Below are 22538 nucleotides of genomic sequence, written 5' to 3' on the forward strand. Positions count from 1 at the left end.
GTGGTCCACCTCGTTCCCTTTTAGGGGTACAAAATTGCCAAAATATAAACGTAAGCAATACGTTATACCACGTGTTTGGTTTTTTGACCTAATTTATCTCCTTGGATGAGGTCCTATTACCTTATATGGTTATATGGTTATGTATAGGGGTTTATTTCCTTTCATAAGACATAGGTACATTTGTGCACCCCGGGAGGGGTACCTTGGCCCACCCCTTAAATTTTGGAAATTGCCCAATTTAAACATTTGGTATAATAGTATAGGACCCTAATATATATTACTGTAACTTCGTTCCCTTTTAGGGGTACAAAATTGCCAAAATATAAACGTAAGCAATACGTTGTACCACGTGTTTCGTTTTTTACCTAATCTATTCCATTGGATGAGGTCCTATTACCTTATACGTTATATGGTCACGTATGGGGATTCATTTCCTATCATAAGACATAGGTACATTTGTGCACCCGGGAGGGGTACTTTGACCCACCCCTTTAATTTTGGAAATTGTCCCTTTTATATGTTTGGTATTATAGTATAGGACCCTAATATAAATTACTATAAATTTTGGTGGTTCACCTCGTTTCGTTTCATGGGTACGAAATTGCCAAATTTTAGTACAACCACGTGTTTGGTTTTGGCTCAATTCATCCCCTTGGATGAGGTCCTATTACCTTATATGGTTATATGGTCATGTATATATTGGTCCATTTCCTATTATAAGACATGGGTACATTGATGCACCCCGGGATGGGTACCATGGCCAACCCCCTTAAATTTTGGAAATTTTCCAATTTGAGCATTCGGTATCATAGTACATGCCTCAGCATGTATCATGATAAATTTGGGTGGTCCATCTTGTTCCCTTTCATGGGTAAAAATTGCTAAAATATAAACATAAGCAATATGTTGTACCATGTGTTTGGTTTTTGGCCCAATTTCTCCCCTTTGATGAGGTTCTATTACCTTATATGGTTATATGGTCATGTATATAGGTTCATTTCCTATCATAAGACATGAGTACATTGACGCACCCTTTAAAAATTTGGGAGGGGTATCTTGACTCATCCACTCAGTTTTAGAAATTGTTTAATATAAGCATTTGGTATCTTCGTACAGGTCTTCAATATGTACCACTATAAATTTGGATGGTCCACATCGTTCCCTTTCATGGGTAAAGAACTACCAAAAATCAAATTTCGGAGGTTATTGACCCCTATTTAGCACGTTATATGGTTTATTACCTTTATATGTTTATGTTCCCTTTTAAATTTGGGAATTATTAAGTAACAAAATTCGGTAAACGTTTTTTAGGACGTTTTGTAGATGTTGGTGTTCCTCTTATGGCCAAATATTCAAAATTGAAAGGTTATTGACCAAATGAACGATTATTTTCATGATGAGCTAAATGTGACCATAGTCAAATCATTAGGCTCAAATCATGAAGTGGTCCTGCGTACAGTCCTCGAAGAGAAGATGGTGCTGTTACGTAAAAAGAGTACATTCCATGTCCCTCGCAACATGGTGTATCTAACACAAACGGAATGGAACAAATTCATCAGCGTATTTCAGTGTGTGAAACATGCAGTGGAAGTGTGCAACAAAACAAGTATATTCCTGAAAAAGTACTATTTTGAAAAATGTGTCATGCATATTGTACAACATGTATCTAGATATTGTGATGGTTGTCAACATCGTTCGTGGGTGCATACCTGTATTGATAAACAGTTTATTTGTGATCAAATGGACATTGAGTTTCCACCAATTGATATTGCAATAGACCTTAAAAGACTTCAATTGGAATTAAAATTATACGCTAAAGACAAACTAGTGCAAGAAGTTCAAAATACATTGTATCGACAATATCCAGATCATATATGTGGTATGGATGTATGTGGAGTGTAATAAAATGATCCATTTCAATGAATTGTTTTTTCATTTCAAGTACAACCCCATGTTCTGACGTGTACTATTGCACCACAATGTTGCCAGAGGTTTTGGTTCTAAACAGTTCCGGTTCTTTACTAATGAGTGCACAAACTTTTAAAAATGTCAAACCAAACTTTGAAACAAAATTTTTGATACGAAAAAATTTGGAAACGAAAAATTCAAACAAAATTTTGAAACGAAAAAATTTTCAAAACAAAAAATTCGAAACAAAAAAAATTTAAACAAAAAAATTTGGAAACGAAAAATTTCAAAACAAAAATTTCGAACAAAAAATTTTAAACAAAAAATTTTCAAACAAAAAATTTTGAAACATAAATTTCAAACAAAATTCTGAAACAAAAAAATTCAAACACAAATTTGAAACAAGAGTTTTCAAACAAAAACTTTCAAACAAAAAATTTTCAAACTAAAAAAAATTTACGTTTCACAGTTAACCGTCAAACTTTATCCGGTTTTTAACTATTCGATTAACAAATAAACGGTTTTGATCATATTTATCAGTGAGTGCAAAATGTTGAACGAAGTAGTAATCGCGGCACCTGAGGACACTTTTTGGTCCCTGGGTCCCTGCCTCAGGACCCATGGTCCCTGGCTGGGGTCAATGACCTAGGGGTACATAGGACCACCCCCTCTAAATTTTGGCAGGGGTACCATGGCCCACCCCTAAATTTTGGCAGGGGTACATAGGACCACCCCCTTAAATTTTGGAAATTGCCAAATCTAAAAATTTGGTATGGTAGCCTAGGACCATAGTATGTACCTCTATCAGTATTGGGTGTCTATGTCGTTCCCTTTCATGGGTAAAAAATTGCCAAAAAGTCAAATTTCGGGGTTTTTTGACCTAATTTATCCCCTTTGATGAGGTGTTATTACCCTATATGGTTATATGGGCGTATACAGGGATTCATTCCCTTTCATAAGACATGGGTATATTAATGCACCCCTTGAAAAATTTGGGAGGGGTACCTTGGCCCACCCCTTAAATTTTGGAAATTGACCAATTTAAACATTGGGTATTATAGTACAGGACCCTAATATGTATTATGATAAATTTGGGTGGTCCACCTTGTTCCCTTCTAGGGGTACAAAATTGCCAAAATATAAACGTAAGCAATACGTAGTACCACGTGTTTGGGTTTTGGTCGATTTTATCCCCTTTGATGAGGTGTTATTATCCTATATAGTTATATGGTCATGTATAGGGGTCCATTACCTTTCATAAGATATGGGTATATTTGTGCACTCATTTAAAAATTTGGGAGGGGTACTTTGGCCCACCCCTTAAATTTTGGAAATTGCTCATTTTATATATTTGGTATTATAGTATTGGACCCTAACATGTATTATGATAAATTTGGGTGGTCCACCTCGTTCCCTTCTAGGGCTACAAAATTGCCAAAATATAAACGTAAGCAATACGTTGTACCACGTGTTTGTTCTTTTGGCCCAATTTATCCTCTTTGATGAGGTTCTATTACCTTATACGGTTATGTATAGGGGTCTATTCCCTATCATAAGACATAGGTACATTTGTGCACTCCTTTAAAAATTTGGGAGGGGTACTTTGGCCCACTCCTTAAATTTTAGAAATTGCTCATTTTATATATGTGGTATTATAGTACTGGACCCTAACATGTATTATGATAAATTTGGGTTGTCCACCTCGTTCCCTTTTAGGGGTACAAAATTGTCAAAATATAAACGTAAGCAATACGTTGTACCACGTGTTTGTTTTGGCTCAATTTATCCCCTTGGATGAGGTCCTATTACCTTATATGATTATATGGTTATGTATATTGGTCCATTCCCTATTATAAGACATGGGTATATTGATGCACCCTTTAAAAATTTGGGAGGGGTACCTTGGCCCACCTCTTTATTTTGGAAATTGCCCAATTTAAACATTTGGTATAATAGTATAAGACCCTAATATATATATATATATATATATATATATATTACTATAAATTTGGGTGGTCCATCTCGTTCCCTTTCATGGGTACGAAATTGCCAAATTTTAGTACAACCACGTGTTTCGTTTTTCACCTAATTTTTTCACTTGGATGAGGTCCTATTACCTAATATGATTATATGGTCATGTATAGGGGTCCATTTTCTATCATAAGACATAGGTACATTGATGCACCCCGGGAGGAGTACCATAGCCAATCCCTTAAATTTTGGAAATTTTTCAATTTAAGCATTCGCTATCATAGTACATGACCTCAATGTGTATCATGATAAATTTGGGTGGTCCACCTTGTTCCCTTTCATGAGTAAAAAAAAATGCCAAAATATAAACATAAGCAATATGTTGTATCACGTGTTTGGTTTTTGGCCCAATTTATCCCGTTTGATGCGGTCTTATTACCGTATATGGTCATATGGTCATGTATATAGGTTCATTCCCTATCATAAGACATGAGTACATTGATGCACCCTTTAAAAATTTGGGAGGGGTATCTTGACTCATCCACTCAGTTTTAGAAATTGTTTACTATAAGCATTTGGTATCTTCGTACAGGTCTTCAATATGTACCACTATAAATTTGGATGGTCCACATCGTTCCCTTTCATGGGTAAAGAACTACCAAAAATCAAATTTCGGAGGTTATTGACCCTTTGATAAGTATTTAGCACGTTATATGGTTTATTCCCTTTATATGTTTTTGTTCTCTTTTAAATTTGGGAATTATAAAATAACATAATTTGGTAAACGTTTTCTAGGACCCATTGTAGATGTTGGTGTTCCTCTTATGGCCAAATATTCAAAATTTAAAGGTTATTGACCGGCTTTATTATTGAATAACTACAGGATTTATTACTTTTTCATAAGACACAGGTGTATTTGTGTACCAATCTTAAATTTTGGTAGGGGTACATTTCTTATTGTCATATCAATAATTGGTAATTGTTCTTAAAATTGGATAGTATCTCATTCATTGGGTAAATCATTAGGATCACGTGATCAGTTATTGACCTATGATGGGATTAGGAGTCCAGGACATTGGTACATTTAAACTTTGTAGGATAATTTGAGAATGCGTCATTGGTATTGATTATTACAGCCAAATATAAACGTAAGCAATACGATGTACCACGTGATTGACCTTGATGAGGTAGTGTACAGGGATACATAGCTAACCTTATTGAATCTTATGACTCATAGTCTTAAGGGAATACATGCTACAACACTGGCAAAGTTATTGTTGATGTAATTTGATTGGTTGATCACTATCTTTCGTGCAATCTGATTGGCTGATCACTATCTTTCGTGCAATCTGATTGGTTGCTGATTTTCAAATCTTTGCTGCATTCAGTTTTAAGTTTTGTTTAACATTTAAAAAGTTTGAAACTTTGGTTTGACATTTTTTCGTTTGATATTTTTAGTTTAGAAATGTAATGGGGGTACCTGAGGACACTTTTTGGCCCCTGGGTCCCTGCCTCAGGACCCATGGCCCCTGGCCGGGGTCAATGACCGCGGGGTACATAGGACCACCCCCTCTAAATTTTGGCAGGGGTACCATGGCCTACCCCCTAAATTTTGGCAATTTCCAAAATTTAAGGGGGGTGGTCCTATGTACCCCTCGGTCATTGACCCCGGCCAGGAACCATGGGTCCTGAGGAAACATGCAGTGGAAGTGTGCAACAAAACAAGTATATTCCTGAAAAAGTACTATTTTGAAAAATGTGTCATGCATATTGTACAACATGTATCTAGATATTGTGATGGTTGTCAACATCGTTCGTGGGTGCATACCTGTATTGATAAACAGTTTATTTGTGATCAAATGGACATTGAGTTTCCACCAATTGATATTGCAATAGACCTTAAGAGACTTCAATTGGAATTAAAATTATATGCTAAAGACAAACTAGTGCAAGAAGTTCAAAATACATTGTATCGACAATATCCAGAACCACTATCTGGTATGGATGTATGTGGAGTGTAATAAAATGATCCATTTCAATGAATTGTGTTTTTTTCATTTCAAGTACAACCCCATATTCTGATGTGTACTATTGCACCACAATGTTGCCAGAGGTTTTAGTTCTAAACAGTTCCGGTTCTTTACTAATGAGTGTACAAACTTTTAAAAATGTCAAACAAAAAATTTTCAAACAAAAAATTTGAAACAAAATTTGGAAACGAAAAATTTTTTCAAACAAAAATCTTGAAACAGAAACAAAATTTTGGAAACGAAAAATTTCAAACGAAAAAATTTTAAACAAAAAATGAAACAAAAATTTACAAACAAAAAATTTTAAACAAAATATTTTCAAACAAAATTCTGAAACAAAAAAATTCAAACAAAATTTTGAAACAAAATTTTCAAACAAAAAATTTCGAAACAAAAATTTTTAAACTAAAAATATCAAACGAAAAAATGTCAAACCAAAGTTTCAAACTTTTTAAATGTTAAAACAAAACTGAATGCAGCAAAGATTTGAAAATCAGCAACCAATCAGATTGCACGAAAGATAGCGATCAGCCAATCAGATTGCACGAAAGATAGTGATCAACCAATCAAATTGCATCAACAATAACTTTGCCAGTGTTGTAGCATGTATTCCCTTAAGACTATGAGTCATAAGATTCAATAAGGTTAGCTATGTATCCCTGTACACTACCTCATCAAGGTCAATCACGTGGTACATCGTATTGCTTACGTTTATATTTGGCTGTAATAATCAATACCAATGACGCATTCTCAAATTATCCTACAAAGTTTAAATGTACCAATGTCCTGGACTCCTAATCCCATCATAGGTCAATAACTGATCACGTGATCCTAATGATTTACCCAATGAATGAGATACTATCCAATTTTAAGAACAATTACCAATTATTGATATGACAATAAGAAATGTACCCCTCCCGAATTTAAGATTGGTACACAAATACACCTGTGTCTTATGAAAAAGTAATAAATCCTGTAGTTATTCAATAATAAAGCCGGTCAATAACCTTTAAATTTTGAATATTTGGCCATAAGAGGAACACCAACATCTACAATGGGTCCTAGAAAACGTTTACCAAATTATGTTATTTTATAATTCCCAAATTTAAAAGAGAACATAAACATATAAAGGGAATAAACCATATAACGTGCTAAATACTTATCAAAGGGTCAATAACCTCCGAAATTTGATTTTTGGTAGTTCTTTACCCATGAAAGGGAACGATGTGGACCATCCAAATTTATAGTGGTACATATTGAAGACCTGTACGAAGATACCAAATGCTTATATTAAACAATTTCTAAAACTGAGTGGATGAGTCAAGATACCCCTCCCAAATTTTTTAAAGGGTGCATCAATGTACTCATGTCTTATGATAAGAAATGAACCTATATACATGACCATATGACCATATACGGTATAAGACCGCATCAAACGGGATAAATTGGGCCAAAAACCAAACACGTGATACAACATATTGCTTATGTTTATATTTTGGCATTTTTTTTTACTCATGAAAGGGAACAAGGTGGACCACCCAAATTTATCATGATACATATTGAGGTCATGTACTATGATAGCGAATGCTTAAATTGAAAAATTTCCAAAATTTAAGGGATTGGCTATGGTACCCCTCCCGGGGTGCATCAATGTACCTATGTCTTATGATAGAAAATGGACCCCTATACATGACCATATAATCATATTAGGTAATAGGACCTCATCCAAATGAATAAATTAGGTCAAAAACGAAACACGTGGTTGTACTAAAATTTGGCAATTTCGTACCCATGAAAGGGAACGAGATGGACCACCCAAATTTATAGTAATATATATATATATATATATATATATATATATATATATATATATATATATATATATATATATATATATATATATATATATATATTAGGGTCTTATACTATTATACCAAATGATTAAATTGGGCAATTTCCAAAATTTAAGGGGTGGGCCAAGGTACCCCTCCCAAATTTTTAAAGGGTGCATCAATATACCCATGTCTTATAATAGGGAATGGACCAATATACATAACCATATAATCATATAAGGTAATAGGACCTCATCCAAGGGGATAAATTGAGCCAAAACAAACACGTGGTTGTACTAAAATTTGGCAATTTCGTACCCATGAAAGGGAACGAGGTGAACCAACCAAATTTATCATAATACATGTTAGGGTCCTATACTATAATACCAAATGTTTAAATTGAGCAATTTCCAAAATTAAAGGGGTGGGCCAAGGTACCCCTCCCGGGGATGCACAAATGTACCTATGTCTTATGATTGGAAATTGACCCCTATATATGACGATATAACCATATAAGGTAATAGGACCTCATCCAAGGGAATAAATTAGGTCAAAAACGAAACATGTGGTTGTACTAAAAATTTGGCAATTTCGTACCCATGAAAGGGAACGAGGTGGACCACCCAAATTTATAGTAATATATATTAGGGTCCTATACTATTATACCAAATGTGTAAAATAGGCAATTTCTAAAATTTAAGGGGTTTGCCAAGGTACCCCTCCCAAATTTTTAAAGGGGTGCACAAATATACCCATATCTTATGAAAGGTAATGGACCCCTATACACAGGGGCGGACTGGCCTACCCTGCTACCCTGCAAATGCAGGGTGGGCCCCCTCCACCGATTTTAAAAAGATGTGGTCAGTTAAACCTACCTGTATCAAAAATATGGCAGGGTAACTCTCGCAAACTTGTGTTTTGTATAAAAAAGACGTAAAGTTAAACTTTCATGAAAAGACCTTATTCTTCTTCACGTTTATCGACTTGAAAAGGTTCCGTCTATGAGACAATCAGGCCCTAAAACATTGCGGGGTTTGTGATACAGCAACTGTTAAAAACGAGCACAAGAAACACAGTAGATTTCAGGCTGTTATTGGATTTGGATACCATTGCCTACTCCGGTCCTTTAACAAGCCGGCGAGTGGCGATGTTTTAAAGAAACTATAGTTTCGTAGATATTGTTATTGTGGAAAGTGGAGGTGGAGCAGGAACGCTTTTGAACTGCATTGTCCTCAGACCAAGCTTCGAAGAAAGAAATCGGATCAGGCTTCGGTGTTTTTTTTTTTTTTCCTTTTCAGTGCGGTAAAGCGAAAAGAAATTAGTCGCCACTATCAACGATTGTTTTATACAAACCTCAAACAATTACTATGAAGTTACTGCCCCCGGCTTGTGTTTTATCTGTATATTACATCGAAGAGCAAATCCGATAGCAGCAATTCAGTTATTGGAAAACCAGTTACGTGTCGTTTGTCGTGGAAGACATGTAGTTGTGTCAATATGGATGGTAGGAGTGATTGTAAGGTTAGTGTAAAGAAAAAATATAAAAGTTATGCTAAAAAGCGAGAACACAAACGAAGATGTGATTTACAAAAAGCTGCATCTGACCCAAAACAACGTAGGCTATTTGAATCTGTGAAGCCCCAAGAAACAAATGAGCGTGATGTGACTCATTCGAGTACTGCAGGACAGTTGCCAGGTATTTTTTTGTTTTTCTAAGGTGTTTATAAATTATAATGTATACACCACGTCTTTGGATGGTTTCAGTCCATTGTAGCTTATCTTTTATGGCTATTTTTACTTGAAATTACACAACTTTAACAGGCGAACACGAAATTAACTGAACTGTTTGCTGCCGCGTAGTGCTTTCAAACGGGTCAGATCAGGCTTTCATGGGTTAGGGGTCGAGTCAAGCCTGCTTGAGACATGGGTCTGGTCAGGTCACCTACGCTAGGGTCAGGGCTGCTCTAGCCACGGGTCGGCTCGGGTCAACTTTCTTATGCGCCGTTTCGGCTAAATCCTTATCGGGTCGAGTGAAACTTCGACCCGACCCGACTCATGACCCGAATAGGTTTTAGCCGAAACGACGCATAAGAAAGTTGACCCGAGCCGACCCGTGGCTAGAGCAGCCCTGACCCGACCTATGACCCAGGGAGGTTCGACTCGAGCCCTAACGCGATGAACCCTGACCTGACCCGTTTGCGAGCACTAGCTGCCGGCACTGGGCTCAGTAAGCGTTGGTGTAACTTCTAAAAGTGCTGGACACTTATGCTGTCAGTCAAATCAGTGTGTATATCGTGTAAATCCCTTTAGTTATTTAAAGTTAATTTAAAATAAAAGTGTAGTAAAATGTAAAAATTATTTGTGATGTGCAAAGTAGGTATTCACATGAAAAGAGAAGTTGGGGCCAGCCGAGGAATGGGCGGACTACACTAGATGATGGACGATATCTAATCTTTCTGCGACATGAAGATATGTTATTATGACTTACTTATGTCAAGGAAAATCTTGCGTTTCGAAATCTATCGCAAATTTACCTTCAATCGCATTGAGACCACAAAGTTACAGCTTTTTCAAGTTTCCAATACTGACGCCATGTCTGTTGTCTCACCTGACACGCTTGGGGAGGGGGGAAGTTGTCTGCTAAGAGCGGGGCGTACTTCCTCGAGATTATACAGCAATATTTAGACGAGTTTGTGTATGTGGGTTTCAACATTTTCTTCTCGACAAAAAGACAGGCACAGAGAGAGATTGCGGCACATTCGCGAGCAGACTCCCGATTGAAGTAAGTGGAATGCCAAGTACATTTTTTACATTTTTACACAGTGGGCCCTCATTTCAGTTTAGCAGGGTGGGCCCTATGGTTGCCAGTCCGCCCCTGCCTATACATGACCATATAACTATATAGGATAATAACACCTCATCAAAGGGGATAAAATCGACCAAAACCCAAACACGTGGTACTACGTATTGCTTACGTTTATATTTTGGCAATTTTGTACCCCTAGAAGGGAACGAGGTGGACCACCCAAATTTATCATAATACATATTAGGGTCCTGTACTATAATACCCAATGTTTAAATTGGTCAATTTCCAAAATTTAAGGGGTAGGCCAAGGTACCCCTCCCAAATTTTTCAAGGGGTGCATTAATATACCCATGTCTTATGAAAGTGAATGGACCCCTGTATACGCCCATATAACCATATAGGGTAATAACACCTCATCAAAGGGGATAAATTAGGTCAAAAACCCCCGAAATTTGACTTTTTAGCGATTTTTTACCCATGAAAGGGAACGACATAGACCCCCAATACGGATAGAGGTACATACTGTGGTCCTAGGCTACCATACTAAATTTTTAGATTTGGCAATTTCCAAAATTTAAGGGGGTGGTCCTATGTACCCCTGCCAAAATTTAAGGGGTGGGCCATGGTACCCCTGCCAAAATTTAGAGGGGGTGGTCCTAGGTACCCCTAGGTCATTGACCCCGGCCAGGGACCATGGGTCCTGAGGCAGGGACCCAAAGGCCAAAAAGTTTCCTGAAGTAACCCCATTACTACTATAGTGCTCTGTGGTCCGTGGGCGCCATATTTAGATCACCTTATATATATATATATATATATATATATATATATATATATATATATATATATATATATATATATATATATTCTTGAAAACTGCCATACGCATGTGCATTTATCTTCAACCATAATTTTATTAAGGTTGACGTTATCTATCGATTGATATATGTCATATCTTTGCATAATATTATAGCTAAACAATTAAAAAAATTAGGAGTTAAACGTAATTTTGAGCTGTATCTCATTAACCATATTAATTCCGTCTTGCTAATGTCGTATCTTAATAAAAAAGCTTCATGAGAATATGGCATATTTTATTCATTTTTATAGGTGTTATGTTAACCGTACAGAATTAATCTTTAGATTTAAAAAATCGCTTTTCTTTAGTTTGTCGGAAATTTCGCATCTGAATTCACACTTCCCATCATTTTGCTCAAATTAATGAGATCTATCGCTTGCTATTTCTTATCTTTGGATATTTTCCCCATTAAACTCTAGTTACATTGTATTATTATTATTATTATTATTATTATTATTATTATTATTATTATTATTATTATTATTATTATTATTATTATTATTATTATTATTATTATTATTACATTCTGACAGAAAACTGCATACATTAACCTAATTTTAGTTTCTTATGAAGCGAAATTTCTTTAGTTTCTACATAAGACTCTCTGTTTAGAATGTTATTGTAAAGAAAAAAAAAAAACTATTAAACGTGCGATTTAATAAACTTTAAGCCTTCCAGCCAGCTGTTGTGATCAACGCCAAAGGAGACACAAAGAGAATGATCTCAACATATTTTTGAACAAGTGGGGAGGTTGTTGATGACCCCATGCTGGGGGAAAATGCTGATTCTTTCATTCTTTCCTGTCGCAGCATCTCTTGCTGACAAACGGAAACGGGAGGTAAGAAATGAGCCATACTTTTCTCTTTACATTGTTGCCAAAGTTTAGGTCAAAGAGAGAGAGAGAGAGAGAGAGAGGGAAAGAACTTATACTGTAAATTATACTTTATTTTTCATCTCCTCAAGTGAAAGGAAACCGTCGATCATCATTTCTAATGAAAATCTATGACTAAACAGTTAATATTATTTAGAGCTTTTACTTACTTATTCTTTTTAACAAAAAAAAAAAAAAAACTTAACTTTCCAAACACATTTCTTGTTTCCTAATATCAATGCCAACTTTTCAATGTCAGATTATATCTTTATTAGAGTTATTACCGCGAGTTCTCTTCCAGGAGACATTTAGGGGAAAGGATGTGTATAGAATAATTGTCTTTTTATATTCATTTTTTCTGCAATAGTAATATATCAATGTTCAAAGAGTACATACTTAGTATCTACTAGGTCTTCTTCAAGGTTAAACTGTCTACTTTTTCGTCCTTGATGTGGAAGACCCATGTTTGATTCTTGTAGTGAACTCATGAATCTTAGATCGCTTATTAAGAGGCCTCATCACTGCAATATTAAAATACCGCTAATTTTACAGTAATTATGTGATATCTTCAAATAGAAAAAAGATAATCGAAAAGTGGAACAAGACCTCCCTAGACAATATTATCTTGCGTGAGATAGAGTTATCAAGACTCACTTATCTGCTTTCGATTTCCAGCCATTTAGAAAATCGGCATTTATTTTCGCGTTTCTAAATAACTGCAAACGCAAAGCTACTAGGTGACTCGTGATAACGCTACCTCGCGCAAAATAACGTCGTCTAGGAAGGTCTTGATCCACTTTTCGATTATCTTTTATCTATTTGAAGATATCACATAATTACTGTAAAATTAGCGGTATTTTAATTTCGCAGTGATAGGGACTCTTAAGCCGGAGTCCACGTTTCGTACAGCATTGGCATTAGTGCAACTCACTAGGCAAGAAATTTCTCGAGTTGTCTCATGGGACGAGAAGTGCATTCCCAATTCGAGACGAGACAAGGAACTTGGCGATTATCGTCTCGTTTTTGCAATGAGACGAGACATTTCTCGAGTCTCGTCTCCAACATAAGTTCATCCAAGTCTTACATATCAAACATTGTTTTAGTGGCAGATGATTCATAATATATATAAACTATAAATTGATAAAATGGTTAAACAAACAGAATGAACAGCATTTATCAACATTAAAATCCAGGCAATTCATTATACAAAAATTTTCCTCTCTGTCTTTTCCCACGTATGTGATACGTCAACAACAAATATAGTTTAAATGTTGTTATTAATACATCCTTCCTGGATCTCTCGTGATGCCAAAGGATTCTGATAATTTCTAGATATTTTTTTTTAAAATCAAGGCATAAATTTTCTACATAAATTTACAAAAGCAGTGAAAAAAAATTTGAGACGAGATAAGGAAAACTTTCCGAGAATCGAAACGAGACTAAAATTAGAGAAAAATTTAGGAGGCGAGACGAAAAAATCTTATTTCTCGTTTCGTGAGCCAACCCTAATCGTCATTAAAAAGATTAAAGAAGAAAGTAAAACTTTAAACGAAGAAAGAAACAAAATGTATTGTGTTTTCCGCCGAATTATTAGGAATTTTTTGAGTACCAAGGATTCTCAGTCTTTTCAGATTAGAAACACATTTTCTAAAAGGAATTAGATGCTTGAGCAGTTTTGTTGTATTTTTCTTTTTTCATTATTTGAACATGTTATGACATTTTTGACGGATCGCACGGCACTTCAAAGAATGTTTATAGTGTACGGTGCTATATCTTGCTTTTATCACATAGATTTTTATTATTGTGTTCTGAATTCCAACCATCTTGTCACACAAATAAGAGAAATACAAAAATAGGAATATAGTAAGGAAAATAATGTAATAGTGGTTGCCAAAATAATGGTAACAGCTAAAACGAATGCATATTAATTTGATTAAAATGGCGTGAGACTATCATTAACCTACACAACAGCTTTGATTTGCTTTTGAATGGAGCCATATAAGTTATGAATGGTTTTCAAAACAACGCTGTACCATGACTCATTTAAAGTGAAAGATAAACTTGATAGCGTGGCATGATGACTCATTGGTAGAGCGCTTACATCTTGTGCATGGGTTCTCTGGTTCGATCCCAAGCGAAGTAAGTTTGTGGTGGACAACATCGTGCCCATGGGTTTTCTAAAGGTACTCTCGTATCCCTTAGTCATACGTATCTCTCGTATCGTATACGTAAAGGTACTCTCGTATCTCATATAGCCTCGCTGCTGAAAGGGACCTTAAAATCAACTCAATCAACTCAACTTTTTCAACGAATGTAAGTTATTGCAATTACAAATGAACGGAATTCACTGTATTGTTGGTACCCAATATTGACCAAATACAAAGAATCAATTCATTTTCACGAAAATCTCAGTTGATAGCAACATATAGTGATAATTTGGTTTTGATCAATTTGAGTCATTTAGCAATCAGTATATTAAATTTTGAATTAAAAGTTTTCCAAAAAGCAACTACAAGAGAAGGAACGCTAAACCTCAAGAAAATAACACTCGTGCGCTAATAACCGGAAAGAAAATCTAAAAGAGAAGAAAATCTAAAAGAAAAGTTTAATTCTTCTTTTGTTGATCGTTCCATATTACATAATTGATTTAGCCTATTTGCTTAAATGATAATAAATTATTATTATTATTATTATTATTATTATTATTATTATTATTATTATTATTATCTCATCGTCGTTGATTTTTTAAATACTGGTCAAGGCTTTTTTTGAGGGAGGTGAAGAAAAACCAACTGCAGGCGGAGTAATGCCCTCTGTGAAGGCAAACCACTTGCAGCCACTGGTCACAAATACAGACATACATATATACGTATTTTGACTGAAGATTTACGTACACGAAGCTTCTGCTTGTACACTTGTGCTTCATCTAAGCTTTCAGATTCCTGTTTTAAACGGATCTAACTAATTACTACATATTACGTACTAGAAACCCCTCTTCGAATCGTGACCGAAGACAAGTCGGGTTTGAGAAAGAGCTTCTCTTTCTGTGTGTGTGTCTTTTGAGAATCTCCTATTTTTCGAATGATGTATCTTTTTCTCAATGCCACTGGTAATAAACTTATTAAGAAACTAAAGTTTCCTACTGTTAACCTTTTTGGATTTCTAATTCGTTAATTGTCTAATTATGGTTTGGTTTTATAGCACATGTTTTGTTATTATATATATATATATATATATATATATATATATATATATATATATATATATATATATATATATATATGGATGAAGTGTTAGTGTTTATTAGGACTGGTTCTAGGCACTTATTAAGTGTAAGCAAACAATATTTAGGCTGAACCACATATTTATAATAAAAAGTAGAAAGTTGCAATCGATAAGAATTCTTCAAATAATTGTTACAATTTCAAATTTCTTCAATATCTGTGGTCTTCCTGTTAATATTAACGAAAAATATCGAAATTATAACTAATTGACTGTGGATAAATACTTCACTAAGTTCCAATTGTAATAATTAATTGCATTTTTAATAAATAATCACAAGATACAACTAAGATATAAGGCGTATTTTGACAAGTACAATTGAAACATAAAAAGTTGAAACAGAATAAAACTAATGCGCTTCAAATCTAACATTAACTCATATGTTACATTTTGAAAAAAGAGATGTGCTCTTATGCTTCATTAAAAGCTTATTTACATAGAATTTGCTAGTGAGACGATTATGGTAATTAGTTTAATTTCTCTCTTTTTTATGTGTGTGTGTTACTCAAAAGTTCATGTTATAAAGCAGTGGCGTATTTAGGGGGGGGCTTCCGGGCTTAAGCCCCCCCCGAAATCTTACCTACTATAGTAAAGTATGTGAAATATCTTGCAGAATTTTCATATTTTCAGGCAAAGCCCCCCCCCCCCGAAAGTTAGCAAAGCCCTCCCCGAAACAAAATCGTAAATACGCCACTGTTATAAAGACATTTTTCTGGATTTCGATTTGGCAAAAAATCTCTTATTATTGCATCCGTATCCATTTCATTGAGTATGTCATTTGAATGGCCATCAAAGCTAGTCCATCAAGATTCTTCTTGTCTCGTAAATGTTTGTGGAAGTCTCGTTTCGTTTAGATTGTCGAACAAGTCTTTCATGTTTTATCACGCTTCTCGGGAAGAGTTTTTTTGTTTTGTTTCGTAAATTTATGTACAAAATTTATGCTGTTTTTTTTTCTTCTTAATTTCTTCTACACATGTGTAGAAGTTATCGGAATCATTCCGCATTACGAGAAGCCCACGATGAGTGTCATATAACAGGTTTAAACCATTGGAGTATAGCCCTACTGTATAATGACTTGCGGTCTGTAAACGTTGATAAATGATCTTCCTTGTGTTCGTACAATCATTTGATCAATTTAAAGTTGTATGCTATGAATCATGTAACATTAGAACAACGTTGGAGATCTAAGACTTGAGTGAACAAGTGTTGCTTTCAAGAAGCGAAAAGTTTTTCATTTCATCTCAAATTTAAAAAATGTACTTCTTTTCTCGTCGGCAACACTAGTTTACTACGTACATAAAATTATGCTAATTATTGAAGTGAAGTGGAACAACTCTTGGAACGTTATGTTGTTTATATAATTTGGTATTGTTTTTAAAATTTGATTGGGATCATAAATCATGTAACTTTTTCCCACAATAATTGACAAACTTTAAAAGAATTATATATATATATATATATATATATATATATATATATATATATATATATATATATATATATATATATATATATATATACTCTTTGGATTGTATAAAAGTTGTCGTAGTAGGAGATCTATCACTTTGTATTCTTGTATCTGGTGTTGTTTTGTTTCGAATATATATTGTATCTGCATGATTGTATCTGGCAACAGTGTATTACTGCTAATAAGTGAGTTCACTTCATTTTGTATTGTTGGTGTTGTTAGTTTGTGTTTTGTAACATATAAAGGGTGACTTTCTGCTATAGTGTGTGTTATAAATAGATTTTTTTTTTATGGTGCACTTAATATAGTTCTTTATTTGTATTGAGCATTGTGATATGCCAGGAAAGTACTGTAGCAGTACGGCAAAAGTCAGTATCATTGCAGGGCGAAGTGAAAAATTCCCCATAAAGACGATATGCGAACGCATAGATCGTGTAAAATCAACCTCAATGAAGGTTCTGGCAGCCGCTAAAGGAGTGCCTCCGACTGTGGTTTCAAAGAACAAATTCGGTAGTGGGAGGCCAAGAAAAACACCGAAATCTACAGACACTCTCCTAATGAGAGAAGTAAAGAAGAACCCTAGACTGACAGAGGCGGAACTTAAAGAAATGAACCCGACAGTGTTGGAAAACATTAGTATGCGTATAATTCAGCATTGTGTGCAAAACCACGTGGATTTGCCGTGTCGTACTGCTGCTAAGAAGCCTTTATTCAAGGAGCGCATGATGAAACAACGTCTTGTTTTCGCAAAGAAATATGCACACTGGACACCATCACAGTGAAGGACAGTCATGTTTGCCGACGAAAGCATATTTCAATTGTTTCGAATGGGAGCTGTTAAGGTTAGACGTCCATCATCTTCAGGTCTATACTACCCATAGTATACGGTTCCGACCGTTAGGTACTCCTAACCTGTAATGGTTTGAGGATGTTTTTCAAGTGAAAAGGGCAGATGATATATATATTTCTTACCACAAAAGGTGACGATGATCCCAGATCGGTATATCAGCGTTCTTCAGGACCATTTAGTGGATATGCTTCCTATGCACGACTGTGATTTCTTTCATGCATGATAACGCTTCATGTCACAAGGCTAAAAAGATAGCAAATTTTCTCGAGGAGTAAAATATCAAGATGTTAGAATAGCCTGGGAATAGCCCCGATCTAATTCCAATCGAAAACTGTTTGTATCGTATGAAGATATTCTGGGGACAGAAGAAGCTTCAAAAAATACAGACCCTCCAAACAGAATTGGAGAAAATGTGGTGTATTGACATGACCTTAAATTATTTCGGAAGTCTTAGTGATTCCATGCCCGAACGCATTCAAATGGTTCTCAAAGAGTAAAGGCAACATGACTCTGTACTAATGTATGAATTTTCTCTTGTATGTTATACATTAACAATAGCTTTTCAATAATTTTATGCACGATTCATCGGCCGGGCCGTGCCACTATAGATATTATTGTGAAATTTGGTCTGTCACAAAGGTAGGGAACAAGAAAGAACTTTTCAATATACCCATTTTAAGGGAAGTAAAGAAGGTACAAAATTTCCCTTAAGAACAGTGTATTTCACGAATTTCTGATGTTAGAGAGATGAAACTCAACATATGAACTCTTCCTTAAAACTAAGGGAAAAAGTGTTTTAGTATTTTCGAAAGTTAGGCTCCAAAGGGGAGAAAGAAGAACATGTAAAATACTAAAAACTCTATTTCTTTAATCAGAAAGTGCTGAATATAAGGATTCGCTAAGTTGGAAAGCTAAAATTCAGTATATAGATTTTTAATTAAAAATAAGGGAACATGTATTTGAGTGTTTCTGATAATTCGACTCCAAAGATGGGTCTAAGAAGAGGGCAATTTCAATCATATTGAATTTTCCCTTTATTCCCCTTTATTCACAAAGTACCATTTAAGGATTCGTTTAAGTTGTAAATGTAAAATTTTATATTATATATATATATATATATATATATATATATATATATATATATATATATATATATATATATATATATATATATATATATATATCGAGAGAGAGAGAGGGAGAGAGAGGCGCGGATCCAAGGGGGGCTATAGGGCTATAAGCCCCCCCCCCATTGACACTTAGGTATACACTGGATAAAATGGGCTTCAATCCCGCTTTACACTGGATAAAGCGGCAAACTATGGTTTAGCCCCTCCCTTGATCATATCCTGGATCCGCCACTGGACATATATACTCGTGAATAAAAATAAGAGAATATGTGATTCAGCGTTTTCTAAAACTTCGCTCCTAGGAGGGAAAGGGACAATTTCCATAACACACACTTTTATTTATTTATAAGGTGCTGAATGTGGGAATTCACTTAAAGTGGAGATGTGAAATTCGATTTATAAGCTCTTAAATAAAAATAAGAAAATACGTGTTTTCGTAAATTTTGCTCCTAAAGGAGTAAAAAGGAGTCAATTTCTATAATAATGGAAATTTTCCTTTATTTATTAACAAAATGTTCAATGTGAGGATCTGCTTAAGTTTGAGATTAGAAATTCGCCATATAAATTCTTATATAAAAACAAGAAAATACATGTTTCAGCAATTTTGAAACTTCTGCTTCGAAAGAAGGGATACAGTTATACAATATTGAAGTTTTCCTTTATTTATGAGGGGATTTGTTAAAATTAGAGACGTGAATGACGGGATATGAACCCTTAATTAAAAATGAGGAAAATACCTATTTCAGCGCTTTCGAAAGTTCCGTTCTTCGAAGGAGTAGAGGTGGGGGGACAATATGTGCGTTTATATGGAAGAGTAAACGTAATTCAGTAAAAATTCAGATCGAACTCCAACTATTTGATGAAAGGTCGTATCTCAAAATCTCACTTTTTCAGACATAAAGAAAGAAATAATAATTACATAGACAGGAAGGCAGCTGAATATGTCGTCACCTATTCCAGATAATGACTGTGTACAATTTACGATGAATTATTGCATATTTAACTTTTTTTTTCTTCTCTATGGAATTTTCTTTCTTTCTTAATGTCTGAGAAAGTGTGATTTTGAGATACGACCCTTCGTCAAATAGTTGACAAGAAACATGAGATCTGGGCAGAAAACTGTTTTTGTTACGAGAACAATGATTAAGAAAGGATTTTCTATAATATACGCATGCCTAGGTAGGTAAATCAAAACCAATTGGAGTAACGGCCCAATTTGTGGGCCTGAGCCGCTCCACGCCATCTGTTAGCGACTGATGGAACTATGTCCAGCATGGCAACGAACATGTGATCAGCGCGCCGCGTCATCCTATCGCTAACCGGCGTATCGAGAGCTTTCTAGACCTAGTGGCTGTCACGTCTTTTATTCACGTGACTCCCCACTTTGCCTCAGGACGTTGGGTGGACGCCGAAAATTGGGGAAACACCGGCCGGGAATCTAACCTGGGACCACGCGGACATGAAACCACTAGCGAAAGCAATAAAAACGCGGAGAAAACGTCGGCTCGAGCGTATTTGGTGCCTTTCGGAACAATAGACCGCCTGCTGTTTAAAAGATATCTAAAAAAAGGGGAAGAAAAGGAAAGGCATGTTGCCAGGCAAGGGATTTTAACAAGAAACAGCTGCTTGGAAGATGCTTTATGCATAGTATTGGAACTCTGCTATTATGGTCCTGGGTCTGGAACAAAAAGACCTGGAAAACATGACTGGCTCACAGCATGATTTATAACTCTGGCGAAAGTAAAATTACCGAGTAGCCACCTTGTCGCGGGGAGCAAAGCATCCGAAACGCATTCTCAAATAGCCAAGCACTTAGGGAGACATTTAAGGAAACCACACCGTCCATGCTGCGGAAAATTTCACACAGGACATGGCGCCGCACCATATTGTTCCACGATAATGATTGTGTCCATATTGTTGTAAATCACTAAACAAGCTGGAACATTGGGAATGACAAGACTTTTTTGGGGCCGTATTGTACACCGTCTATTAAGGCTCTTCGCTATATTGGCACCAACTGTTTTGAATTTTAGTGAATAATTTAAACACACTGAAGAGCATCAAAAATGTAGAAAGTGAGTCAGATGATGTAATATCTCCAAAATGCTATTACGTGGACTAATACCAACACCTTTCAGATAATGTATAAATTTAGGTGCACTTTGAAACTGTGCACTTAAAATACCTTGTTTATAAGAAAAGGTTCGGAAACTGTTCATTTAATTTATTTAATAGCAATGGGTGGACTTAGTAAAAAGCCTGAACAAACAATAAATCTCTACTTTGTGATCTCCCACGATACGAGATGAGACAGGAATTTCTTCATGAGATATGAAACGAGATCTTCCAATTGGAAAGAAATATACCCTTTTCGAGACAAGAAAAAGCACTTTGATCTGACGACACCTTTTCGAGACGAAACTGTCCAAAATCACGTCTCATGGGCAACACTAGTGGTCATAGCAGATTGTTCGTATAAAGTCTCAGGCGTATAGCCTATTCAATTATTGATGATACTCATGTTTACAAGTAGAATTGTGTAACTGCTAGCAGTATTTATGTCACCGTTAAGAAAAGTTAAACAACGATACATATAATCTGCTTCAGCAGAATAAAAACCATCAATGCCAATACATTTTTGGGGCCATAAAAATTCGGTTTTTCTAGGAAACTACAAATCAGAATTTATTCTCATGCATGTAATTTTGTTCAGCTTAATATGATCTATGGATTGATATGGACAAGGACAACCATATACGTTAGTTAAACAGGAATTAAAATTTTAGAATTAATCGTAAATTGGGGTATGTCATATATTATGAACTGTGTATTGTCATCTTACTAAATGAAGTATACATCCATATCAGATTTATCTTAATAGATGCCGTTGTTGTCGTATAATAGGACGTGAATAATAATTTTGTTTAGGATTACACTAAAACTACGGATGAGTTTTTCCACTCGCCCATACTCAACGAGATCTATCTTCATCTTTCAATATTCTTTTCCCGTTAAAAGCTAGTAATATAGAATTTTTCTTTTTTCTTTATTTTTTTTTTCCTTTTTAAGTTAGGTTTGACAATTTGCAACAACTGTTAAATCAAACAAAGGTATTTCGCGAACCTGTATCCTGAGGAAGTATGAATCCTGTGCAAACATTTTTTTAATGAAATCTTTCAGTTTATCATCCCTCGATAAGGCCTTTGTCCTTTAGACTAAGGGAGACGATGATTAAAGCAAGTGAATGAGGATGGAAGAATTGGTGGAATGAGAAAGTAGGATGTCCATTATCGAACCAGGACCCCCATACACTAGAAGTAAGCGCTCTACCACTAAGCCACTGCGGTCCCAACGAAGGTTTCAGATAGTATCTTCCTTTTTAATATTTACTCATGGAAATATTATAAATAACCCTCCTGCTAGTAATACTATCTACTATTTAAAACTAAAATTCAGCCAACTGTAAGAGTTTTTATTGTTGAAAAATTCATATAGCATTATGGTCTCACCTTAAAAATTGATTGTGAGGTCCCT

Source organism: Thermobia domestica, chromosome 2 (genome assembly GCF_964235325.1).
Source record: "Thermobia domestica chromosome 2, izTheDome1.hap1.1, whole genome shotgun sequence".
NCBI classification, from domain to species: Eukaryota; Metazoa; Arthropoda; class Insecta; order Zygentoma; family Lepismatidae; genus Thermobia; species Thermobia domestica.